Below are 25940 nucleotides of genomic sequence, written 5' to 3' on the forward strand. Positions count from 1 at the left end.
GCTTTTTTCCCGCCAAAAACAGGCTGCCTCAGAGCACCCTAATCTAGTCTCCCCAGTTGGCACGTTCTTCCACTAGCGCACCTCCCCGTGAGGTACACCTAGAAGATTACCTACGCGCCTCAGATTGTCCCTGACTAGACCCCCCTTGCTCTGGGCACACTTGCCAAGGCTTTGCTGGACCCCTGGACAACTGGACCAGTCGTATCCCACACGCTGGACACCAATCAATGTGACAAACCCAGACCTACTGGGATCTGCCACACGTTAACTAAGCTGCCACCAACCATTCCCTATAATAAGTCACACAGACCAGGGATGGATTTTCAACAAATAAAAGAATAAGGTTTATTTAAATACAACACACAGGGAAAATAAAATGATCAGGTGAATAAGATAAAGTAACGTGGCTTATTCTCATTCATACATGCATACAGTTTGGTTCACACAGAACCCTTCACTTGAAGCACAGACCCTGAACCTATCAGTTCTGGCTAACCAACAGACACCTGAACCTATCAGGTTGGTACTCTGACACACAGTAGTACCCTGTCTGACACACAGACTCCCACACCAGCTTCTTCTTCCCAGCTGCTGCTTCGTCACATCCCAGCGTCTCCCAACTTCACCACACAGGCTTCACATATATATACAGTACAGCCCCTCCTCCTGATGTCCCGCCTTCCACTCTCCATAGGATGGAACTTTCCCTCCAAACCCATGACAGACAGGTAACATCAGTGCTGTATGTAACAGAAAGCTCTTCTGCTTTTTGCATTTTTTGGTTTTCAGAAGTTACCATTTCATTGCAGAAGTTTTTGCTACTTCTGCAATGAGATCAGGCTGTTAAAGCAGCCCTTTAGGATCCAAAAAACCAAAAGTATATTTTAGGATGTCCAATAGGATGTTTCGGGAAACCTACAAGCAGATTTTTAAAAGGAGTACCTGGAAGAAAACTTTCCTCAGCCACCTCTATGTCGGAAGCATCCTGCTCAGTCCAGTGAAATAGATTTGACTTCCTCATCCCAGTTGTTTTGTTGGAGGAAAGGTCTTCTGTCTTTTCCACTTTTTGGTTTTCAGGAGTTGTTGCCAAGCTGCTTTCCTCCGTTGAGGACATGATGACTCTACCTAAAGTCTCTGCTGGAGACTTTATAAAGTTGACAAAAAGTGACATCACAAAGTGTAGTCAAGGTATTGTTACCCAGTGTGGGTAACAATACCTCCCAAGGTTGCTAAGCCACATGGGTGTTTCAGTCCCACTCATGGGAGGCAGGAAGGCTGCAGCTTTAATGAGAAACTGGGGAACAAACCTTTTCAAGGGACCCATCGGCGTAACTGGGCATCTGATCTTCCATATGTTGCCTAGTGCTGGTAATACTGCATAAGGCTCTATGGCACAGATAAGAAACCTGATGCCTCTTTCATGTTTGAGGCTACAGTTAGAACAGGCCTGAGGCAGTTTGGGGGAACTATGGGAGTCTTGATGCAAACCTCTGTAGAGCACTATGTTGGGAACTAGGCCAGCTGGAATTCTGGAAGCTTTAGTCAAAAAATCTAAATAGAGTTTAGTACATCTGCTTCTCAATAAGCTGACAAGGTCTGCAGCAATAGACATTAATAGTTAGGTAACCCCCACGACTGGAACTTTTTAAGCTCCATCTGAACCGGTAAAGCATCATGAGATAGTAGCTTGCCTAAGGCTAAACAGCCTAACTCTTCCGCAAGGCATAGTAGGACTCCTGGCTCCTCAGGGAATTGTCACTAATTTCTTTGTTTCTTGCTATTAAAGGGCAGTGTTCTCTTTATAGAGAATTTGTAGCTGAATTATAATAAAAATAGAAAAGAGTGGTCTATTCTGATACCTTTCCCGTTATCTTACTGGTTGGCAGTTGCCATGTGCTTTTTACCTTCATTTCGAACATGAGACTAGTATTTGTCAGGTTTCAGGGATCTCCTATCTGCCAAGAACAATTCATTTATGTAAATTGTGGACTTACATTACCTTTAGTTTGATATGCAGAGGTTTAATGAATGCTTTCTTGGCAACAAAATATATTAGTACTCTTATAAAACAAAAACACTACAAGCCTTATAAACCTGTGCTATCATTTCTGTACCAAACACAGATCTTAAACGTTTAGCTCCGTAAGAGTGCAGATATAGTTGTCATTCATAGATCCGATATCTTCCCAAAACATGAAGTCAGCTCTCACTTCATCTCAAAGAATTCCCTAAAGCTCTCCTCATTGCTATTATACTAATCAGATAAAGAGAAGTTAATTGAAAAAGATGATAGCATTCCGTGTGTATATTAGAATGGTGGTTGCATTTAGTTAGCCCAAGCGCCATTCCTCAGATTTGCTGATAGTCTGAGGGCTGCATTCCCCAAGAGGGGTGGAGCTGAAGGGAGGAAGGTATGGCCAAAGAAGCTACAGTGGTGCCTCGCATTACGACATTAATTTGTTCCAGCAAAATCGCTGTAGAACAAAAACGTCGTAAACCCGTTTACTGTGTTCCGATGGGCTGGAAACTCACCGTCCAGCGAAGATCCTCCATAGGGCAGCCATTTTCGCTGCCTGTTCAGCAAGGAATCCGTCCCAGAAAACAGTGGGGGGGCATTTTGTTTACCTGGTGGCCATTTTGAAACTGCCAATCAGCTGTCCGAAAATCATCGTTTTGCGAAGAATTGGTTCCCAAAGCAGGGAACTGATCATCGCAAAGCAAAATTCCACCATAGGAAACATTGTAAAGCGATTGCAAAAGGTTCATCGTAATGTGGTTTTGTCGTTAAACGGAGCGACCATAAAGCGAGGCACCACTGTACTCTGGATATTTACTTTTAAATTATCTTTTAAAAAAATCTTTAATGCACTGCTTATGTACTTTTAAAGTTGCTGCAAATGATTTTTTAAAACTGAAAAATCAGTTGAACTTTTAAAAAATCCTGGGGTTTTTAAGCTGGGGAGGGGGACCCTGTGCCCTCTGATGGAATGAATGAATGAATGAATGAATGAATGAATGAATGAATGAATGAATGAATGAATAAATAAATAAATAAATAAATAAATAAATAAATAAATAAATAAATAAATAAATAAATAAATTGTAGATATGAGCACCCCAAGATTTGGGGGCAGAGAGGTCAACACATAACAAAAATGTCCCTATCTCCACAGACACGACATTACAGGCAACAGATACAGGGGGCTGAAGGCTGCAAAATTTTTCCCTTGGGGTGCAGTGTGGTCAGTCCTTGCACATGAGTGCAACAATTGTGCCACTTAACATTGTGCACACGATGAAAGAGCAGCAGGCAGCAATACAGAGTGTGTTGTCTCTGCTAAGGAGGTGGCCGAGAAGCCTCTGGTTCAAGGTGGGACAGACAAGAGTGAACCTCGGGTATGTTCCAGTGACTTCTTTGTGCAATCCAACCGGGGCAACCAGAGCAAGGGGGAAAAGAGATAATAGAGAAGGCAATTTTCTCCCCAAGAGTCGATGTGCCAGAGATGGACAAGGATGGCATCAGCAATCAGACTCACACCGTTAGCCTGGGCAGCAGCAGTGCTGCTGCTTTTGTGGTTGGAAATGAGATTTATAAAGAGCACCAGACTTTGCCTTCCATATTCATACCATGCAGCTCCCTCACATTCAAGGAAGTGTTTAACCCACCCACCCCCACCTCCATTCCCATCAAATCTCTCCTGTGCAAAGCAGTATGGAGGTTGGTGGGAGCTCCCCTTCAGGTACATACACATATTCCATGAGGGGGAGGGAGAGACTGAAGGAACTCATGTGGGCACTATTCCAGAAGCATGTGGCACTGAGATCATCCCAACCCCTCTAGCTGCACTTCCTCACACCAGCTGCTGGAAGGAGCATTGATGACAAATTAGCAATCCCTGTTAAGGACATATAATCAAAAACTGGAGCTCCCAAGAGGTCAGTAATCTGGAAGTGTTTTGAACAATGTGCAACAGATGCTCGCATGGCTGAGTACATGCAGTGCAAAAAAGTGTTCAAGCATAAGCAGGACTTAAGCCACCTTTCCAATAACAGCATGCTCAGTTGCCTGAAGACTCAACACAGGGCAGTGATGGTGGTGCATATTTTGAGGGCAAGTGGCTCCCTTATTGTGAAGGGTAAGAGTAATCAATGGGCAAATGGAGCACACCAGCCTAGGGGAGCAGGGAGATGGATCTCGCAAATAGCAAGAGGTGGGAAGCAGCAAATATGAGAGCCTCTTCTCAATAATAAGTTCCAGACTAGCCTGGAGGAGTTTGGAGGGGTGCAGGAAAAGGCCTTCTGCAAATGTAGAAATTTCAGGAATACTCAGTGCCTCGGGGAGATGATAGCCTTGGACGACCAGCCTTTCTCTCTGGTAGTGAACATTGTTTTATGTCTGTCTGTGACAGAACTGGCATCTCATTACCAACTGCCATCCCAAACGAGCCTTAGCTGCAAGGTGGTTCCAGATTTATATTGAGATGTCAGGCAACTGATTACAGCAGCAGTTGGCCAGTGTACAGGTGGTACATTTTACAAGGGACATCTAGAGCAGCCTGGGTACCAAACACACCTATCTCTCCCTGACAGGACACTGGTGGGAGGTGGAGCCATCAGCCACAGGACAACACACAAGGGCGGAATACAGGTGGGGCCTGTTGAATGTGGTGGTGATGAAGGACAACCACATCGGTCTCAACAGTCAAGAGGATCTGAGGGACACGCCACAACAGTGGAGTCTAGCCTCAGAAAGGCAAAGTCTCTGTCACAGACTGTGGGGCAAACATGGTGGCAGCACTGCAAGCTGGAAAGATGAAATGGATGTAGTATATGGCCCACACTCTCGGCCTATTCGTTCAGGGTGCTTTGCAGGGTATGGAAGACATATGCATAACTAACTGACTAGGCCAGAAAGGTGGCAGGGCATTTTCACAACCACTGTCTGGGGGAGTGATCTGTTAGTCAATAAAAATTGAGATCGCCATTGCATCACCTAATCCAGGATGTGGCAGCATGATAGAACTCCACTTTCTGTCTGCTTCAAAGTGTGCTGGAGCAACAAAGGGCACTCCTGATTTGGCACTGGAGACTTCCATTGGTATGACTGTTCCTCTAGGCAGAGAAGAGTGGGACATTATGGGTCAAGTGGTCTATGTCCTCCGAAGCTTTGAGAGTGCAACTCAGGTCATTAGTGGGGAGATAGACATCCTTAAGCAGGGGAGCCCAATGTTCCACGGCTTGGATAGCATGATGGAGGGCATAATGAGAGGACAGTCTAGAAAGATGGATGGGGAATTCCATAGAGAGAGATCAGCAATTTCCTCCTCCAAGATTGTGCTTGCTCGTTCAACTGCACTGTGCCTCCTGCCATTGGCACAGTTCCCACCCTCTTCAGGCAGTCTGTTGTTCCAGTGTGCCTGCCAGTACTGCCCAAGTTTTTACCCACTGCAACCTGTCCTCTGTTTCCCCAATGTTGTTGGCATTATCTGCTGGCATTTGCACTGTTCAGGGTTCAATCAATATGCCAATTACAGTCATTTCCTAATACATTGGCACTGTTTGCTGTTGGTGTGCACTCTTTTTGTTTGGCACAATCACTGGAAAGGTGTCAGAGAACACAGAGAAATTTGTTATGAGCCTCCATCCATAGTTCTTCAGGCACTCTGTCCACCAAATCTAGTTCCTTAAATCTGTTCTTCACTTCCACTGTGTATTCATAAGGGATTTGGTTTAGATTATACCTGACTAGCCCAGTGGGTTTTCCTACTTTCTTCAGTTTAAGCTTGAGTTTTGCTACAAGAAGCTGATGATCAGAGCCACAATCATCTCCAGGTCTTGTTTTTGCTGACTGTATAGAGCTTCTCCATCTTTGGCTGCAGAGAATATAATCAATCTGATTTCGCTATTGCCCATCTGGTGATGTCCATGTGTAGAGTCGCATCTTGTGTAGTTGGAATAGAGTGTTTGTGATGACCAGCTTGTTCTTTTGACAATATTAGCGTTTGCCCTGCTTCATTTTGAACTCCAAGGCCAAACCTACCTTTAGAAATGCCTACATTGCTTTGAAACAGCTCTATTACCTGCACAGGCACAAGCTTTAGGGAAAGATCAGCATGGGAAATGAGTTCAAAAAGCTGTGGAGGGTCAGGGCATTTGCTAGTCTCCAAACAGAGAATACCATGCACACCCAAAGAACATAGGTTCCTATGCAGTATTTTTCTTTGCAGCATCGGACTTTCCTTTCAATTCCAGGCGCATCTGCAGCTGAGCAACCTTTCGGCTTTGGCCCAACCACTTCGTTAGCTCTGGAGCTACTTGTACTTGTCCTCCGCTCTTCCTCAGTAGCATGTTGGACACCTTCTGACCGGAGGGGCCCATCTTCCAGTGTCATATCTTTTATCCTTTTGTTTCTGTACATGGAGTTTTCTTGGCAAAGATACTGGTGTAGCTTGCCAGTTCCTGCTCCAGGTGGATCGCGTTTAGTCAGAACTCTCCACTATGACCTGTCTGTCTTGAGTGTCCCTGCATGGCATAGCCCATAGATTCTCTGAATTACTCAGGCCCCTTTGCCAAGACAAGACAGCAATCTGTGAAAGGGAGTGTTAGTGCACATCCCTAGTATTTTATCACAGGAAAATTTTATTTTTAATGAATTACAAAATGTGAGTTCTCAGATCTTATTTTGTAATTCAAATTAAAATATTCCCCAAAATATGATGGAATTGAACATTATATACAGAGGTGATCTTGCCTACAGTGACTTATGCACAAATATATCTTCAGCACAGCAAACTGTATGCTTTTTTAAAAATCCTTGATTAAAATTTGTGGTGATAGGTTTGGTTTGAACCAGTAGTTGGTATGTTTTTTCACCCCTGTAGTATTCATAGTGGTTTGTCAGATGAGGAACAGTTTGTACCAGAATATTGGTTTCAGTTTAGTGATCCTTGACTTTAGCAAAAAATTATTTAACTCCTAAAACTTTCAGTTGTTCTCCTAGTCAAAATAAAAAGAACAAGGAAGTCAGAACTGGCACAGGTCTTTTTTCTGAACAAATATATTTTGCTGCTATGTGAAACTTTCAATTTCTAATCTTTAAAAGAGACAAAGGCTGTAATCCACAAACTATAGAGGTTTATCTGTTACAGACTTTAAAAAATTTAAATTTACATCCTCTCCTTATAGGATAAAAACCCTTGTGTAAGAGGGTAGGGCTACAGTATATACAATGAATGCTCAACTTCCCCAACAAGCTGCAAGTCCCAGAATTCCTTCAGAAAAACTATAACACACCAATTATCTTAGTATCAGTGTCACCAGTATATGCCCCTTATTTAAATTGGTATCTAAATCTATGCATAAACATAGTAAACTTTAGAGGTAAGCAGTGGTGGGATTCAAATAAATTAACAACAGGTTCTATGTCCTAATGATAAATAAATAAATAAATAAATAAATAAATAAATAAATAAATAAATAAATAAATAAAAATACATACATACATACATACATACATACATACATACATACATACATACATACATACATACATACCCAGGACAGTGGGATCCGATGAGGGTTTCTTCCACAGTGATCTCCCTACTGCCTATCAACACAACTACTTCTCACATGATTAAGACATCTGGATAAGTGTATCTGTTTGGGCATACCGCTGCTGTTACCCTCACTGTGGGCATCTGCCAAACACATACACACACACACACACACACACACACACACACACACACACACACACACACACACACACACACAAATACACACCTCACAGTGGGTGCTTATGACCACGTTTGACAGAGAACTGACACATCTCTCCTTCCCTTTACCTCCTATTTCACCCTATAACTCACCAGCAAAAATTGCTTCCCTCCCCTTTCCTGCTTCTGAAATGACTGATAGCCCTGTTTGCTGTTACCTGGAGGCCAGCCGCCTTTGCGCACCTGTTGTGGAGTTCTTCCCCCCCCCCGCTTCCTTCTGGCTTGGAAGGTATGGTCTCTTTTCAGTCTGTCGCCACTCCACCTCAACCCCACCACCTCAATCGGTCCTTCAGTTACTGACTCCTCTGAGGTCTCCTCCTCCTCCATCTTTCCCCTCCACCCCTCACCCACTGCTTCTCCTTTGAGGGGTGTTGGTGTTGGTGGCGGCACTGGTGGTGATGATGGCTTCCCTCAGAGCCCTGGCAAGCTCCACCTCCCCCACTCACCCTCGGCGGCCGCTTTTTCCTTTCGGTACCCTCTTTCCCTTCATGGCACCATGGCACAGGTGGCATGGCTGGCAAGTTGTCTTCACAGCACACCAGACTCACGGTACATCCCATCCAACCTGGTTCCCATACAGTACCCACCGTGGCAGATAGGTGGTTTTGACTGTGGCACCTACAGCGACCTTCGGTGACACTGAGCTCCGGCTGTCCAGAGTCAGAACTCCCTCTCCCCCCCAAACACACACAATGCCCAGAGTGCAGGCTCTGCATCGGGCACTTGCAGCTGTGCCTGAGCATGGAAGGGGCTGCCGAGCTTTCTCTCTCTCACACGCCATGCTCCTCCCCCTGCTGCCCTCCCTGTTTTGGATGCCTGTCCCCCCCCCCGCACCCCACTATTCCCTGCTTCCATGCCGATCTCTCTCCCCCCCCGGCATGCCATAAAAGGGGTAATTCAAGGATGAAGCTCCCCCCTCCCGAAACACCTCAGGGAGTGGCAAAGAGGGGCGGAGAGCAGCCTTAGGTGCCCAGCCAGAGGAACTGGTCGAATTAGGTGGCACCGTGCCTAGAGGGAGAGAAAAAGGGAGTGGGGAAATGACTTTTCCCATGAGTGAGACAGACGGACACAGAGACACCAGTCCGGTGACAGTGTCTCAAACAAATGGCAGCTGAGGGATGGGAAGGTGGTGGTGGGGCGAGTTCATGGAAACTGGCACACACGATTAAAGAGAAGCAGTGTTGGATGGAGAATGAAAGGCATGGCATAATAACAGGGAAGAGCAGGGCACTCCGACCCTGGAGCAGTCAAGCAGGAGCAGGCAAGGCATAGGGTCAGGATGGGAAAAGGTAATAAAGAGCACAAAAGAGACCTCTGGGTAGTGTGGGCGGCATATAAATTGAATAAATAAATAAATAAATAAATAAAAGGTCGTCTCCCTTCCCACCACCAAACACACAGATAGTACGGGTCCAAATAACTGTTTCCTATTCATCGGAGGATGTGGTGGCGCTGTGGGCTAAACTGCAGAAGCCTGTGCTGCAGGGTCAGAAGACCAAGCAGTCGTAAGATCGAATCCATGGGACGGAGTGAGCGCCCGTCGCTTGTCCCAGCTCCCGCCAACCTAGCGGTTTGAAAGCATATAAATGCAAGTAGATAAATAGGGACCACCTCGGTGGGAAGGTAACAGCGTTCCGTGTCTAAGTCGCACTGGCCATGTGACCATGGAAGATTGTCTTCGGACAAAACGCTGGCTCTGTGGCTTGGAAATGGGGATGAGCACCACCCCCTAGAGTTGAACACGACTGGACAAAAATTGTCAAGGGGAACCTTTACCTTTTTTTATTCATTGGAGAGGGCAGCTCTGGTTTACTTCAGCCTCCAGCATACACTCAGGATGCAGGGGTAAATCTGAACGCGCAGATACTCAACATGACAATCTTCCTAAGCTGGGTCCCAAAGAGAGTCCCACAATGCCCACAGCTGTATTGAACCATGCCAACAAACAGGTGCTAACAATTTTCGTTTCCACCAGGGACAGGTATTTTGTCAACTTTATGGGTCTCAACTGTCAATTCCAGACCAGCCCATCTCCAAATGCTTCATATTATTATTATTGCAGGAGGGATCACTCGCAGCAATATGTTGTTATTAGAAATATGGATTTTCCCACCGCCAGCTACTGTGAGGATTGCAGCTAAATTCAGGAAACAAACCGGCGGTGTTGCTTTGGGTTGGAGAAGATCCGTTGGAGCTGCTTTCCTGGGGAAGTCAAGAAGATAACTATTTCTCCTGCCCTGTGCCTGCCAGGCGGTTTACAGAACTTCAATAGAACTCGGGGTGTTCCCCCGGAAAGAACTCCGGATTCATCATATGGAAGTTAAACTCACTTTGACTCACTCCAAAAACTCTTCCCCCCCCCCCGTAATCTTCCGGTCTATAAATGATATTTAATCTATGCACAACCCGGATCTCTCCCTTGAGATCAAGATGGTTTAAGCGTGGAGGATACACCTGTTTCAATTCACACGTGCATACACACAAACCGCCACGCGTGGATCATCCCTTTTCCCCTCCTGCAAAGAATGGAATCAATCTTGATGATGTTTGGGGGATGGCCTTCCTTTCTCCTTTTACACTCGGGATTTTTTTCCCCACAGAAATAGCATGGCCTGTACTCATTTTGGTCAACATAGCACCTTGGAAAGGTTGTGTACCATTCTACATATCTGTATTTCATCATATGCAAAATTACATGTCTCTTATATTTTTAAAAAATCCTATGAACGAAAAGAAGCATACTTACTTGAAAGTAATCTCAGAAATGAAAGCTTGAAAGCCAATCTCAACACTCCAGTCCTCTGAAGATGCCATCCACAGAGACTGGCGAAATGTCAGGAAGAACAACCTTCAGAACACGGCCAAAGAGCCCAAAAAACCCACAACAACCAATATCAACAAATGCTTGATTAGTATGCTCTCATGTATGTCTTTTTCTGGAGAATACTGCCTTCTCATGATGGTCCCTCCCCCTCGGATTCCCTCCAGCCCCCACCCACCCCCCATGTTGACCTGTGGTCAAGATGCGCCTGAATGTCTGGAGAGAAAAGTTTCGATTCCCCGTATCTATCGATATGTTTATGTGTTTTCCTTTCTTGGTCCTGGATATATGGCCTTCAAGAATAGTAAATCTTAGTAGTGTTAAAATACTGATAGCTGTCTTCCTCCTTCTAACAGAGTGGGCTATTTGTGTGCCATTTGTCTCCTGAAATTGTCAGTTTTGGGGCAGGAGGAAGAGTTCTTTGTTATTTATTTATTTATTTATTTATTTATTTATTTATTTATTTATTTATTTATTTATTTATTTATTTATTTATTTATTTATTTATTTATTTATTTGATTTTTACCCCGCCCCTCTAGACCATGTCTACTCGGGGCGGCTTACAAAATAAAACAAAACAGTATAAAAATATATAAAATCATAAAATTACAAATTTCAATTTAAAACAATTAATTTAAAGAGAGGATTACCAAGATGGAATAGCAAAAAAAAAAAAAAAAAAAAAAAAAAAAAAAGAAGAGAGAGAGAGAGAGAGAGAGAGAGACTTAATTGACTTAATTAATTATTCTAAATGAGGCTTGGAGGTTTGATGTCTTTGTGGTATGAGTGACTTTTCTATTGCATACCTTGCTTGTGTGGATCAGTGAGACCGTCACCACTTCATGCACTGGATATTCTCTGAGATTTTTTTTAAAAAAGGTACTACATAAGCAACAGTCTTACATGGTACCTTTAACTTGAAAAAAATCATAGTAAAATGAGGATGGTTGGGTGTTTGACTGAAGTGGTCTCACCCCAAAACGTTTTCCCTCTGTGTCCTGCCCTCATGCCTTGTCAATCACCCCCCTCTCTGCCTCAAGGCCATGGGCTTTCCTCCAGTGATGTCAAGGACTCATCCTCCCCCCGCTTTCCCCCATTGATGCCTCTGCTCTTTCCAGGGCTTTATCTCTCTCACCCACACCCCACCTCAGAGGGCTCAGTGTGGCGCAGGAAGGGAGGCAGCTAATTGCGCCCCCCTCCCCCCGCTCATCGCTGGTGACCTGGCCCCTCCTCCTTCATTCATCTCAGGCCAGCAAACGGTTCTAAGAACCAATAGTACATTTAGGAATCAGTTCTATAGAATAGGTGAGAAGCTGCTGAATCCCACCTCTGGAGGTAAGTCAATAAGTCAGTTTTGGACTTAGGCTATGGCATGTTAAGCTAACTGTACAGTTCTGTGCAATTTCTTGAAAACTAAGTCCCATTGCTCAGTGGGATTTGACTTCCTGGGAAAGGACCACAGGATTGCAGTAAACTCAGTTTATTTCTACAGATAAGATTACTTCATTTCAAGAATCAGGTTTTTGGTTCTCTTCTGTCAATTCAAGAGGCAGCCTGAGCCACAAACTCTATTTCAGCCCTCCCATCTCTACCATCTAGTACAGAGTAACACTGCCCTGCTTTATAGGCTTGTTGTCAGGATTAGTGCTGCTCTGCCAATTTCTACCCTTTCAGATGTTTCTCCTGTCATGAGAATGGCTGACGGTCAGATTCCAAAAGATCTGTATGGAGAATTAGTGCAGGGAAAGGGCCCCAGAGGGAGACCACAGCTGTGATACAAGGAGATCTGTAAGCAGGATCTGAAGGCCTTAGGAATGGACCTCAACAGATGGGAAACCTTGATATCTGAGTGCTCAGCCTGGAGGCAGGCAGTGCAGCATGGCCTCTCCCAATTTGAAAAAACACCTGTTCAGCAGGCCGAAGCAAAGAGGTAGTCCCGAAACCAGCAAAATCAGGGAGCTGGACAGGGGACAGACTGTATTTGTCTTCAGTGTGGAAGGGATTGTCACTCTTGTATTGGCCTTCTCAGCCACACTAGATGGTGTTCCAAGACCTCTATTCAGAACACGTTACCATAGTCTCTCAAGACTGAAGGATGCCTACCTAGAGATGTTTCTGGACTGCAACTTCCTTCATTTCTCACTATTGGCTATGCTGGGTAATGTTGATGGAAACTGCAATACAATAACATCTGGAGGCTTACAAGCTGGGTTATTGAAATAATATATACAGTACTTTTAACATCCTAAAAGCTATAAATGCTAATATTATTGTTATCATTTCAAAATGGAAAAGGAATTTCTTCCTCTTAATGATAAGAATTTAATTTTTAAAAAACTTTCTTTTACCAAGTACTTATCTCTGGAATATTAAAATTTTAGCAGTTCCATATTGGTAAAGAGGAATTGAGCTTGTATGTTTTCACACCAGAATATACAAATTCTTCCTTCCCTGGCCATGCCCCATGGCAAACAGATTTTGCAACTGGCAAATTTGAAAAGCAGTTTGAGATAGCAGGGTAAATCCCACTAGACATGACAAGGTTTGGGGGTACATTTTAGCTCATTCTTTCAAATCTCTGTAACAGGAACTAACTGTTCAAAAGAAGAGAGATTCCTGCCCCCCCCCCCCATTGCATAACAATATAGGCAGGAATCAGAACTCTCAAAAAGATTTCTCATGTTTCGTACTTCCTCTTCTACTGTTTGTGGTGTTATTTTTTTAGTCACAAGTTCTGAGTCAGATTTTTATGCCTTACTGCATACAGTATAAGCAGAGGTGTGGTGTTTTTTTTTCTTCATTTTGTTTATACTCATCTGATATTTTGTCATAAAACAAAGGGGTGGGTAACATAAAATGGGTGGAGAATCCTTAAGTGTTAAGATGTCATTGCTTTGTCTGGGGCTTTAAGGTAATTATCAGAGAGATTTTAAAAGGCTTGCATTTTTTTAAAAACAAATCTTACCCAAAAAACAGATATAGTGTTAGGTCAAGAAAGTGGAACATTTTTAATACTTTCCCCAAATGCAGTCTTAAAAGAGGATAGAAATTGTCAGGGTTTCTTTTTATCTCCATGTCAGTTAATATTCCCATGTTCTTGCTGTTTTGTGTTGTCAAGTTGCCTCAGGCCCAGGGGGATCATATGAATAAACGGTCCTCAAAAATGTCCCGTCCTCAACCCTTGCTCAGCTCTTGTTAAGTCAAGACTGTGGTTTCCTTTATGCACTCAATCCATCCCTTATTTGGTCTTCCTTATTTGGTTGCCTTCCACCTTTCCCAGCGCTAATGCCTTTTCCAGAGAATCTTGCCTTCTCCTGATGTGCCCAAAGTAGGACGATCTTGGTTTCATCATGTTTGCCTCCAGGGATAGATTTATTTGCTCCGGGATGCACTTGTTTGTCTTTCTGGCAGTCCAGGGTATCTACAAAACTCCAGCACCATTTTTCAAATGAATCATTACCCCCCTCACCCCGTCAGCCTTCTTTATTGTCCAGCTTTCACACCTGTTGTACATGGTGATTGGAAATACAAGAGTGTGGATGATGTTGCTTTTAGTCTCCATTGACACATCCTTACCCTTGATGATCTTTTCTAATTCCTTCATCGCTACCCTTCCAAGTCTCAGTCATCTTTTGATTTCTTGACTGCAGTGTCCCTTATTCTCATAGTTCCAGCTATATTATCACCAAGATGCCATCTTATTCTGCCTTGTTACTCTTTTCCTTCCTATTCTTTGGCAACTATCCCGTGCAACTTTTTGTGTGTGTTCTACTAATAATAATAATTACATGCTGCCAAGCTTATTCTGCCCTACGGCAACCATTTCCAGTTTTCTACGTAAAAACTACTCAGAGGTTGTTTGTCATTTCCTTCTTTTGGAGGTGCCCTAGGACTGAACAGCTTGCCCAAAGCTATACAGGCTGGCTCTTCTCCTGGGAGACTGAGTAGGGAATTGCACTCCCAATGTCTGGCTCTGCAACCAGAAGTGTAACTCAGGGTGTGACTATACTGGCAAGCCAAATTGTCTTGTTTCATAGTCTCTTTTGCAACTGCAGTTCGGGTGAGCGCAAAAAGACCCCAGGGTTGCTTTGAAGGCAGTGTCCACACTGGCCCCCTCAACCTCATGTGGTTCAATTCATGTTCCACAGCCCCATTCCTTTGATACTGCCTTCCTGTTGATTCCTCTCCTTTTATGGTCTGCCATCAGGCTGCTGGGACTGTTTAAAGGACTGCATGATGGTAGGGGAAAAACGAGAGTCTCCCAACATTTTCCGTACACATACTTACAAACACACACACATTGCATGAAAATATTGTAGTTTGCTGGAGTTCATCAGATTTTTTTCAATTTTTATTTTTTTAAAGTTTTTTTTACTCTGTACAGAGGTGGTCTAGCACTAAAATAAAGTAACAAGGCAGTGATAAGGTGATGTAGTACTAGATTCAATAAAAGGAACAAAAATACATTGGGGTGACTACAGAGAAAGATTGCAGGGGTTGGTATTCCCATTGTTCCAAAACATCACACTCAACTTACTATGTCACCAGAAAATCACTCAAAATCACATCCTCTGGTCCTTTTGAGAATGAAACAAATGATCACATATGGAAAAACACCATTCGAATTGTTGCAGTTAGAAAAAAGTTGAAGCCCGCAGTAGCAGAGGGAAACCTGTGGATTGGAAATTAATTAATGATTCCCATTGACCCTTACATTGTGTGATAATTGAATAATACCATATTTTTTCATGTATAAAATGCCCCCATGTATAAGATGCCCCCACTGTTCTAATCCAAAATTAAGAAATCTAAGTGGGGCTTAGCAAGTGTAGGGGGAAAGGGATAAAAGCGCTGCAGAATCTCTTTGGTCCCTGCTTTTCCCTCCACTTGTTTTTGTTCTCTCCTCAGCTTACTTCCGTGTATAAGATGACCCTCAATTTTTAGTCTAAAGATTTTAGACAAAAGTATTGTCTTATACACAGAAAAATACAGTACTTCAAATTGAGCCAAGCCAGCAAATGTTGAAGTATTTTCCAATGCAGTTGCAGTTTCACTGGTTTCTCCAGGTCAGTCAAGAAATCAATAGGAATGTTATTTTGAAGAGGAGAGACATAAAACATATCGGAAGTGCTCAGAATCCCCATCCTCCGGCTCCATAGCCGGATACACAACTCACATGGCTATGCAGACAGTTATTCCTGAATAAATATGTGTTAGTACTACTGTAACTGTTTCACTGTCTTGTCCTCTTCACAATAAGGATACTGTAGCTAAAAATGTGTCCAGTGAGAAGGTAAACATGTGAGGTAGAAGTTCTCAGTGCAGAAAAGGAAGCAGTAATTACTAGGGGTTAATTCCCAAGTAAAAAAAGCATAACTTTGCATATTCATTGTATCACTGATGTTGCCAACTTCTTTTTAGTGTGGCCCCTGCTCCACTTCTTTTAATCTTAACCTTAAACGTCTTATACAGCTTGGAGGACCTTCTACCCATTTCCACAAGAATGTACCGCTACCGTCACAGGTTTCTCCAGAAATTAGATGAGAAATGACTGGAGAAAAGGTTTTAGAATGCTACCTGATAAATGCTCTCTGTAGCTTGCCAGACACTGAATTGCTGCACCTTTATTTTTGTATATGTATGTTATCACTTTTGTTCTGAAATCATTGCAGTGCATATAGAAGCTACCTGGGAATTTTTGGCCTCATTTTTTTAAATAAAAGGACAGCATTAAATGCTTGAAACAGGTAATCTGATCACAATGCAACATAAAATAAAATTTGCAATAATTTTTCCCCAAAATACTTACACATCCAGGGAAAACATCACTCACTAAATTGATGTTTCAGTTTAAAGGCATGAGAGTAGGGCCAGGAAAAAGATAGCAACTTCATATGCAAAGCTGATCAGGAAGATGTGATTATTATCAACCATTTGGATTTTAGACAATCTTTCTAACAGTAAGAACTGAAGATGTCGGCAAACCGACACACGTGAACACACCACTCAGTAAACCTGTAGCAGAAAGGTAAGATACACAATACTCAGAACAGTTGTACAAATCTCCCTTTGCCCCTGAACCATGTGCATCTCCACAAGTTCTATGCTTATAATTTTTAAAAAAACAAAATTGTCTACCTTGCTAAAACAGGAGTTTTAAAACTGGCCTTCAGCCAGCAAAGGCTCACTGAACTGGATAAAATTTCAGTTCAGATTTAAGGGAAGTTGTTGTGAGTAAAAAATCTGGTTTGGTGAGTTTTGAGAGCTGGGATCAGCAGAGAGGCAACATTGCTACTGTGAGCGAAGAGAGTTGTGTGGGGGTAGGTGGGAGGGAGAGACAAGCAGAACTGAGATAGACAACATTTCCCTCAGAGTTAACAGTTTCAGCATGAGACCCTCCCTGTTCAGAAGGCAGAAAACTCCATTCTGGAAGCGGAATAGCTTAACTTTAATGCTTTATGTCTAGTCAGGAATTTAAGTCTCACAGATTGCCTCCTGATTAGCACTCATTTTAGCACTTTTGGAATGTGTGGCTTAGGCCAATGAGGAGCAAGGATTTTTGCTCAGCTGGTTCCTCTAATTGCAAGTTCCTCTCTGGGCATATTTTCCAGTCTTCAGTACACTCCCAAAGGCCAATCCTGAAACGTGGGGGTTAAGGCGAAAAAGATCCGTTGTAGCTGGTGGCATTGTAAGGAGTTGCTCAACACTCTTAAGCAGGCCAGTTGAAAAAAAATAGTAAGAAGATGCATTAGCTCGCTGGCCAGAAACTCTTCCTTATTCCTGTGAATGCTGCTAAACTGATTTGACACACGCTAGCCAGGTAGGTAAACTTTGCTGCTGTTGTGCCTTGATCTCCACAGTTCTCTTTCCGTTGAAAATCTACCTTTATTCCGACTGAAAGCTGCTTTTGTCTTATTTTAGCAAGTTCTCCTGAGTTAGGTGCGTGCCTGGTATTTTAAAAGTGGAGCCGACTGACTTGTTTAATTCCAAGTTTTAATATTACCAAAGTAAATGACATTTTGCCTCTTCCTCGTGAGTAGGGAAGAATATGTATCCTATTAAAATTAGTACTCCAATGTTAATTCATTCATCTGGGGGAAAGATGATAGAACGCCTGTTGCATTAACATTATAACAAACATCTTCTCCACTGTACCAAAATATTTAACTGACTTTGTGCTACATAGTGCTTAAGATGTGTCTAACTTTAAAATCCTATACATAAATACACCAGTAAGTTGTTTATGTTTGATCATTGATAGTAGTTCAGAACTTTTATTTCCTGCATAACTAGCAGTGAGGAAAGGGTACTTTTCTGTATTTATTCTGACTCAGTACAGCATATGTTCATTGAGAAGAAAATTGCACTGAGGAATGGGGACATATTTAGTAGTAAGTGGCAAGAGTTACCTATCTTCAGTATTTTTTTAATGAATGGTTTAATTGTGGTTGCTGGTACTGATGTGTTGACTGGATGTAACTATGTGTGCAACCTTGTGCATGCAAGGCAGGAATGTTATGCATGCTTACAACCAAGAAAATATGCATACGATAGTGTTCTCAAATCCGATTGATACCAATAGGATTTAAACAGCCTTTAGTAGAAGTATAACTTCTGTTTCTTTCAAGTGTACGGGTAGAATCAACCTGTCTTTTGCTCAAGAAAGAGGTTCTTGGAAAAGGCTAATAGAATGATGGAAAAAAACTAAAAATTAACATTTTTACGTCTACTGTAAGTATCTTTATTTTTGCTATTTATTTCTTTATGCTGTTTATTCTTTTGGAGGTCATTTAAGAGGCACAGATAGACCTTTGTGAAGAAGTTGGCACTTAAAAGTGTTTTGACTTTAACAGAAATGTCTCTATGGCCCTTTGCACTCCTCCCGCCCCAGTTATCTTGGGCAGTTGCACATCTTGTGCTCTAAAAGAAGAAGCAGCTTGATGCTGAGCTCACTTGATTTTAAGGGGAAGCAAAACTATTTGAACTGTCACAATAAATATGCTGCACACTGCTATGTGTTACAACTTTCCAGACTTTCTGTAATCCTTCCCTCCCTTCACTATGTGTACCAAGGCTCCAGGTGCCTCAACACAAAGGTGAAAGGTCATTTATGAACACAACAGACATTGATATAAAACTGGAAAGCTGAATATAATATACAGTACACTGTGAAAAAAGGAAAACGAGATAACAGCAGAAATATGTTGTGTAATGGATCTTTCTCCTTTTTTCTTTTGCCCAATAGAGCTTTCCAGGCAAAATCAAAATGCTTGTCTAAATCTAAGTAAAGGAGGATTCCCCTCCCCCATCTCTACCCCAATTTAGTCTCAGTAGCTAAAAGTTTACAGAAGTATATCCCTTACAGTCAAAACTACAAGCCATCTGTAGAGAATTTTAGCTTAAACACACATCCTAGTTTCACTTCTAAAACCCAGTTTTTCTGGTTTAAATGATTGATTGATTTGGACTGGGTGCCTGACCAAAAAGAACTGGAACCTGATAAATATCTGTTTGTGAAACCTGGGGTGTGTCAGATTTGTTGCCACAATGACTTTGGAATGGTGTGTAAGTGGGTTCCTTTTACACCAAGCGGAGCTCAGGCATTATGATTGTGGATGCATAGCGATGGGCTGGCTGTATAATGAACCTGTTTACAAGAACTTTGTGATCTTCTGGGGGTAAACCTAGTCCTTGAGAATCAACTACTCTCCTTCAGTGCCACTTCAGAGCTGAGATTTGAAAAACTGTATGCATGACGCTTGAAGAACAACATGGAGAGATTCCTGACTTCCGTGTAAAAAAGCAAGGCTGTCTTCAGTGTTTTGTGGACTCCCCTTTTGCAAATTGAAAGTTGCTTCAGCTTTCCACTTGCTTTTTGCTAAAACTATTTTTTCATAACATGCTCCTTGATGGATATCTGACAGATAAGCATATGGCACATTAATTTCATATAGAGATCAATGTTAAAAAAAAGGACTTTTACTATTGCATGTTTATATCTTTCCATATGCCGCTGATGTGTCAATAAATCAATACCTAATACTCTCTCCCGGATAATAACGGTGACAGTAGGTGCACCAAAGATCTTGCTTTGACTATGACCAGAGTATCATAAACAGCTGTCCTGTAGTTGATGAAAGAGTTGCAGAGATTTGTATTCATGTTACTTTTCCTGCCTCAGATTGTTTCCTTTCCTATCTCTAATTATATACAGTATAACTATTTTATATTACAAAACCATTAATCAGTTCTTGCTTTTCATAAACTGTGTGATCTAATGACACTAACAATGCAATGTTATATGCACTATCCCTCCATGGGAATGCATCACACTGAACTTAGTTGGCATTACTCCTGAGTAAATATATATATATATATACAGTTGCTACTGCAGTGTTGATCTATGATACATAATTTGAATAAAATTATTCATTTGTTTCCCCCCCAGGTGTGTTGTACTGTAATTGGGTTTTAAAAAATACATTAGTTTGTATCTGTTTAGTGGAATACTTGTACAGTATTTTTTCCACATAGCACATGGAAGCAATGAGAGTCATGCTAAGAATATTCTCTCTCTTTTTCCCTTAATGACATGGTTCTGTGTACACCTAGTTCTGCCAAGACTGGACTCATCTTCTCAATATTGTCAAGACAAAGTTGGCTTTGTGTAGTTAGAATATAAATGGTTTTGATATCACAGTATATTCAGTTGAGTACAACAGGTACCCAGTGTTCAAAATCTGTTGCTTAGCATAGTAAATCACACTAGAGTAAGTCCATTGACTCAACTGGGATTTGGTGAGTTTACTTCTCAATCAGTTCCATTGATTCAAATGGGCCTACTCTGACTGCTAAAGTTAGTTGCAGTTAGAGTAGGACCATTTGAATCAATTGAACTTATGGAGCAGTTGATTCACTAAATACCTATTGATTCAATAGGCTTATTCTAGAATGATTTTTCTGTGTTAAGCAACAAGATTTTGGACATTGACCACAAAGACAACAGACATACTGGCATTTGGAAGTAGTTTTTGTTGCATACATGTTCTCCTTGGTAAAACAATTTTTGTGTGTTTTCTGGGGTAATGCCTCATTCAGTTTTGTTGACAATAATTGATAGTAGCTTCCTGTATTAATGTAACATTATTTAGGAATGCTATTTAATAGTGCATTTTAACTGATAGATTTTGAATAGATCACTGGCCAGTTTTCAATAAATGACCAAATAATTACAAAAATTTTTGGATTTGATCTAGCAAAACCACCAATAATACTGAAATCAATCCACTCATGAGGTAACGAAGTTTCTTTTTTTTCTGCAAATAGTAGCTGTGTATCTAGTTACTTTCTGTTTGAAATGTTTTCGTACTGATCTATGGCTGAAAACAAAAAATAAGGTAGTTCTCTTAATGATCCAGGTTTACCTGCTTCTCATCTTTTGGTCTTTCCCCTTACTCTGGGGACCTGAATGGAAGAGGGCATGTTGTATTCAATGTGGATCTTTACCATTTGATGTTAGCTAAATCAGTCGCACATTACAGTTGTTCTGCTTTTGCTGGAGGGTGAATAAAACTGAGAAATTGTTCCAGAGTGCCCTGTTCTCAAATCACAGTGATAAAGGAAGTGTATTGTAGCCATTCATGATCATGAATAGAAAATAACAGTTGAAAAATATGTGCTTTGTCTACCTGGTGATATTTTTTTTTAAAAAAAGACAAGTCATAAAACCTAAAACAATACGGTAACATAGAATTCCAATCCTGTAAAATTCAATAAAAAGGGAGTATCCAAAAATTAGATAGCACACAGTATTGTAGTGGTGAACATGGAAGTCCAGAAACTCATCATGACACTTACTAGAGATACCTTCCCCCACCCCCACCCCAAGTAATGAGAGTCAGATTGGTCCATATCATAAAATGAGGACAGGTCTTTTGGAAAGTTAATAGATCTTAACTGCAGATCAGGCTATCCTGAAATGTTTTACATCAGTGGTCCCCAACCTTGGGCCTCCAGATGTTCATGGACTACAACTCCCAGAAGCCTTCACCACCACCTCTGCTGGCCAGTATTTCTGGGAGTTGAAGTCCAAGAACATCTGGAGGCCCAAGGTTGGGGACCACTGCTTTACATTACAGCAGGGATGGCTTGCAACTTGTGCCATTTCTGTGGAAATCCCTTTATCTCCTAGTTACTATGGGACAGCAGGTGAAACTCAGACAGAACAGGGAAGCTGTGGAGGGGCCTATTAAATAACGTCCTTGCCCCTCACGAAGACCTAGGGCTTCAACCTTATAAGACTGTCTCTGCTATACTACTGGTAACCAAAACTGTATTCACCTTCAAAGCAAGATACTCAGTTTTATTAAAAGATTCATGTTTCAGTGTAGGTCATAAAGCTGTAAGGAAGTACTGTCCCTTCAGGTGTTGAATTTTTTTTAAATTGTGTGTGTGTGTGTGTGTGTGTGTGTATGCGTTTAAGCTCTTTTTCTTAGTATAAGGCATAGCTAAACTTTTTATGTTCGGTATGATTGTGATGTACTATTTTATTTTGAATGAATGGATTTATGGCAAATTTGCTTTGTATTTCCACTTTATTTGTTTGAGTTATTTCATCCCAATCTGCCCACTGTGTTGAGCTTTGTTGGGACTGACTTACTGTGATTTGCCTGCTCAGCTTACAATGCTACCATCAGATAACAACTCCCTTAAATCTATCCCCTTTCACTTGTAATTGGCAAGCCGGAGGTAGAAAGGTCTAGATCCTATTTACCAAACCTTAAATCATTCCAAAGGTTTACCTTGCCAAAATGGCACTCTAGTTTTTATATTATAAGGAATGAGATTCCTTTCCCAGGTGATAATATATAAGAAGAAAGCTCGGTAGTTTAGGTATCTGGCAGTAGAGCCAGACGTTGGAAGTTCAATTTGCCACTGCACCTCCTGGAAGGAAAGGCAGCCTGTGTAGCCTTGGGCAAGCTGCATAGTCCCAAGGTGCCTCCAGAAGAAGGGAATAGTAAACCACATCTAAAATATTCTGTAGAAAACCCTGGAAAGGGTTCTCATAAGTTGGAATCAGCTTCACTGCACACTACGGTGGTACCTTGCTTGATGATTACCCCATTTGACGACGAATCTGCTTTACGATGATTTTTTTGCAATCACTATTGCGATCCCAAAACGATGATTCAAAGGGGTTTTTTTCGCTTGACAACGATCGATTCCCTGCTTCGGGAACCGATTTTTTGCTTAACGATGATCAAAAACAGCTGATCATCAGGTTTGCAAAATGGCTCCCCACTGCGCAAAATGCCTCTCCGCTGTGTTCAGGATGGATTCCTCACTTTACAGGCACCAGAAAATGGCCGCCGTATGGAGGATCTTCCCTGGACAGTGAGGTATTTCCCCCATTGGAATGCATTGACCGGTTTTCAATGCATTTCAATGGTTTCCCCCCCCCCGCTTGACAACGATTTTGCTCTACAGTGATTTTGCTGGAACGGATTATTGTCATCAAGTGGGGCACCAGTATTAATTGTTATTGTTGTTGGGCAGTACTCTGGGCAGTTTATAATAGACTAAAATAATACATATCAATAAAAATGAAACACAAAATAACAATCAACACATCAAGTAGCAGAAATAAATGGTATATATATTTAAAAAGTGGCACAGGGCATATAAACATCGAAAGTAGCACAGAACAAGTCATGCAGAGTTGCCAAAAAACACCTCTCTGAAAATGTTTTCAAAGATCTTTTAAAGGATGGGAGGGAGAGGGCCCGTCTCTTCACCTCATGAGTGGATTGACTTCAGCTTTCTCATATTAGTTCAAGCAAATATGTCTCCTGCATAGAGACTGGACCACAGGGCCCATATAAATCAAGAACATATTGGATTGCATAAGATTTCACGCGACTGATAGATGTTAATGCATGATTGAAAAATATGTATGGATAAATGTTGTGGGACCCGATGTTGCATTGTTTGCATGATCAGGAGATGGGTCAGCAGCGCATAAAAGTCATTGTAGAAGTTAGCCTTCATGGTTCTTGGCCGCAAAATGTATCTTTAACTGGGAGGTTTGTATCTAAGTTTCAACAAGTAAATGCAAAATGTTGCACATTTTTCAGTTTCAAGAATAAGAAAATTGGTCTACCCCACACTTCTTATTTTGGAGAGGTGTTCGTCTTTTTTTTAAATCTATCTATCTATCTATCTATCTATCTATCTATCTATCTATCTATCTATCTATCTATCTATCTATCTATCTATCTATCTATCTATCTATCTATCTATCTATCTATCTATCTATCTATCTATCTATCTATATGCCGCATATATGACAAATGTTGTCACAGAGTAGTGGTTACCAAACTTGAACTCCACAACTCTTCAACTCCAACTCTCAGAAGCGCTGACTACTGGCAACTCCGGCTAGGACCTTGGGGAGTAGCTGTACAGGAATATCTGGAGCCCCAAGTTTTAAAACGTGTCAGAGAGAGAAAAAAGAACAGTGAAGAATCTTCATGGTTGTTTATGTCTCTGTTCCAGTTAGATTCCATATCCATCCTGGTAGCACTTCACTGAAAGCACAGTTTGGTCTGTTCTAGTACAGTAGAATAGAATCAGATCCATGCTTTAAAAATAAGCTGTCACTTGGAACAGTCTCTTTGAACCTTGTGTAATGGAAAATAAAATAATGCTCATAATCAGTAGATGCCATTCTGTGATTTACAAAATGAAAAGAGACCCTCTTAAAGATTAAGATGGTTTTGCTATTTTTATAATAAAGCATTGCCTTTGCAAATAAATTTAAGCCAGCGACCTAGGCTTGTGGCATAGATTTGTGGAATCTTTATTTGGATCCAACATAGTTTATTTTATAGTAGGCACCTGTTCCTTCCTTGCAACACTGCAGTGTCAAAAGCACAGTGAATTAAGATTCTGCCCCTCTCCCCATGGTGTTTTGCTACAGTCCTCCTAGCAATATAACCCAGAGATCACATTAGCCATTTGTTCCTCAAACCTGCGATTGGTAACAAGTTGCCTCATATGTTACAGTCCTATTATGCATTCCATCTCCTTGGTGGCAAAAGTTCTGTACAGTAGCTCTAAGGCTCTTAAGGCTGAAAAGTAATTACCAAGTTAGAGAAGTAGCAACTACCTTTATAAAAAAATAGTTTTCTATATTCTGTTTTTTGATTGTTGGGGTGACAATAAATGAAATGCAAATGTTATCTGTTTCTCTCCTTCTATATTACTTCAAAAGGTGGCTGATGATTTTTTCCATGTAGACTCCCATCTTTGTTCTTGAGTAGTTAGTGATGTTTAAATGTCTCAAAATGGAACAAATGTTCTTTCCCCACCCAGTAAGCAATGGGATTGATGTGCCATTAGAATCATACAGAATCATAGCAGAATGCCTGCTCCCAGCCAGATCTGTCCATAATACCCGTTCTTCACAGGCAGGGCGGTTGAGGACCTTGACCCTGAGGGAGGCCTGGAAGGAAAGAACAAGAAGTTGGGCCTTCTCGGTGGTTGCCCCCTGCCTGTGGAACAATATGCTCATGGAGATACTCCTGTCACCCTCGTTGAACAGGTTTAAACAAGCATTGAAAACTTGGCTCTTCCATCAGGCTTTCCCTGAGCATTAAGTTGCTGGTATCTCTGCTTCCCTTTTTGCCATCCTTTCATCATTCTTTCTATCATCTTTATAGCCATCTGTTTTAATTTATCCTACTAGTTATTGTATCTGTTGAATGTTTGTATTATTTTATTCTTATTGTGTTTTAATATTGTGTTGTTTGTCTTGCGGTTGTTAGCCACCCAGAGTGGCCTGGCTGCCAGATGGTGTGGGGTATAAATCTAATAAATAATACACATGCAAAGTGAAATCAACTGCTCTCTACATGAACTCAAGTTGTGCTATAATTTCTACCATAACAAAGAGTTGGGGGTTTCCTGTATCATTTAATGGGTATCTAGCTTGACATCCATGGAAATAGTTGCAGATATTATTTCCAGAAACTGTTTTGAAATGCACCAGTTTCTCAACTTCCTCTTAAAGGTTGTCCAGTTTGGTTGAAGTAAAGAAAGATTCATTTATATGTTGGTAAGTTAGTAATGTTTTTTTTTATTTCATTGAAACCAACATTTTAAAATACTGCTCCTCAGTGCATTTCCCCCACAAAGATTTGATTCAATCTCCACTTTATGAGGGAAATCAGATGTTCCCATCCACCTCACTGTGCTCATCAATAAGGTTTCAGACCCTCAACTCACTGAGTCCAGTGTTGCCTTCTCTTGATTTGACTTTGGTGCTTATACAGTAAGGCAGCTG

The 25940-nt window shown here is 41.5% G+C and overlaps 1 protein-coding gene across 2 annotated transcripts in view; it reads left to right on the forward strand.

Annotated features, from left to right (window-relative positions):
- The first annotated feature begins 17213 nt into the window (after nucleotides 1-17213).
- The window catches only part of RBM47 (RNA binding motif protein 47), an 83121-nt gene continuing 74394 nt past the window's right edge, over nucleotides 17214-25940 (forward strand). For both annotated transcript variants that reach the window (XM_020786241.3, XM_078393999.1), the window contains exon 1: nucleotides 17214-17417. The gene's annotated coding sequence lies outside the window, so the exon portion shown is untranslated. The remainder of the gene's footprint in view (nucleotides 17418-25940) is intronic.

The sequence above is a fragment of the Pogona vitticeps genome, chromosome 5, assembly GCF_051106095.1.
Source record: "Pogona vitticeps strain Pit_001003342236 chromosome 5, PviZW2.1, whole genome shotgun sequence".
In the NCBI taxonomy this organism is placed as follows: domain Eukaryota; kingdom Metazoa; phylum Chordata; class Lepidosauria; order Squamata; family Agamidae; genus Pogona; species Pogona vitticeps.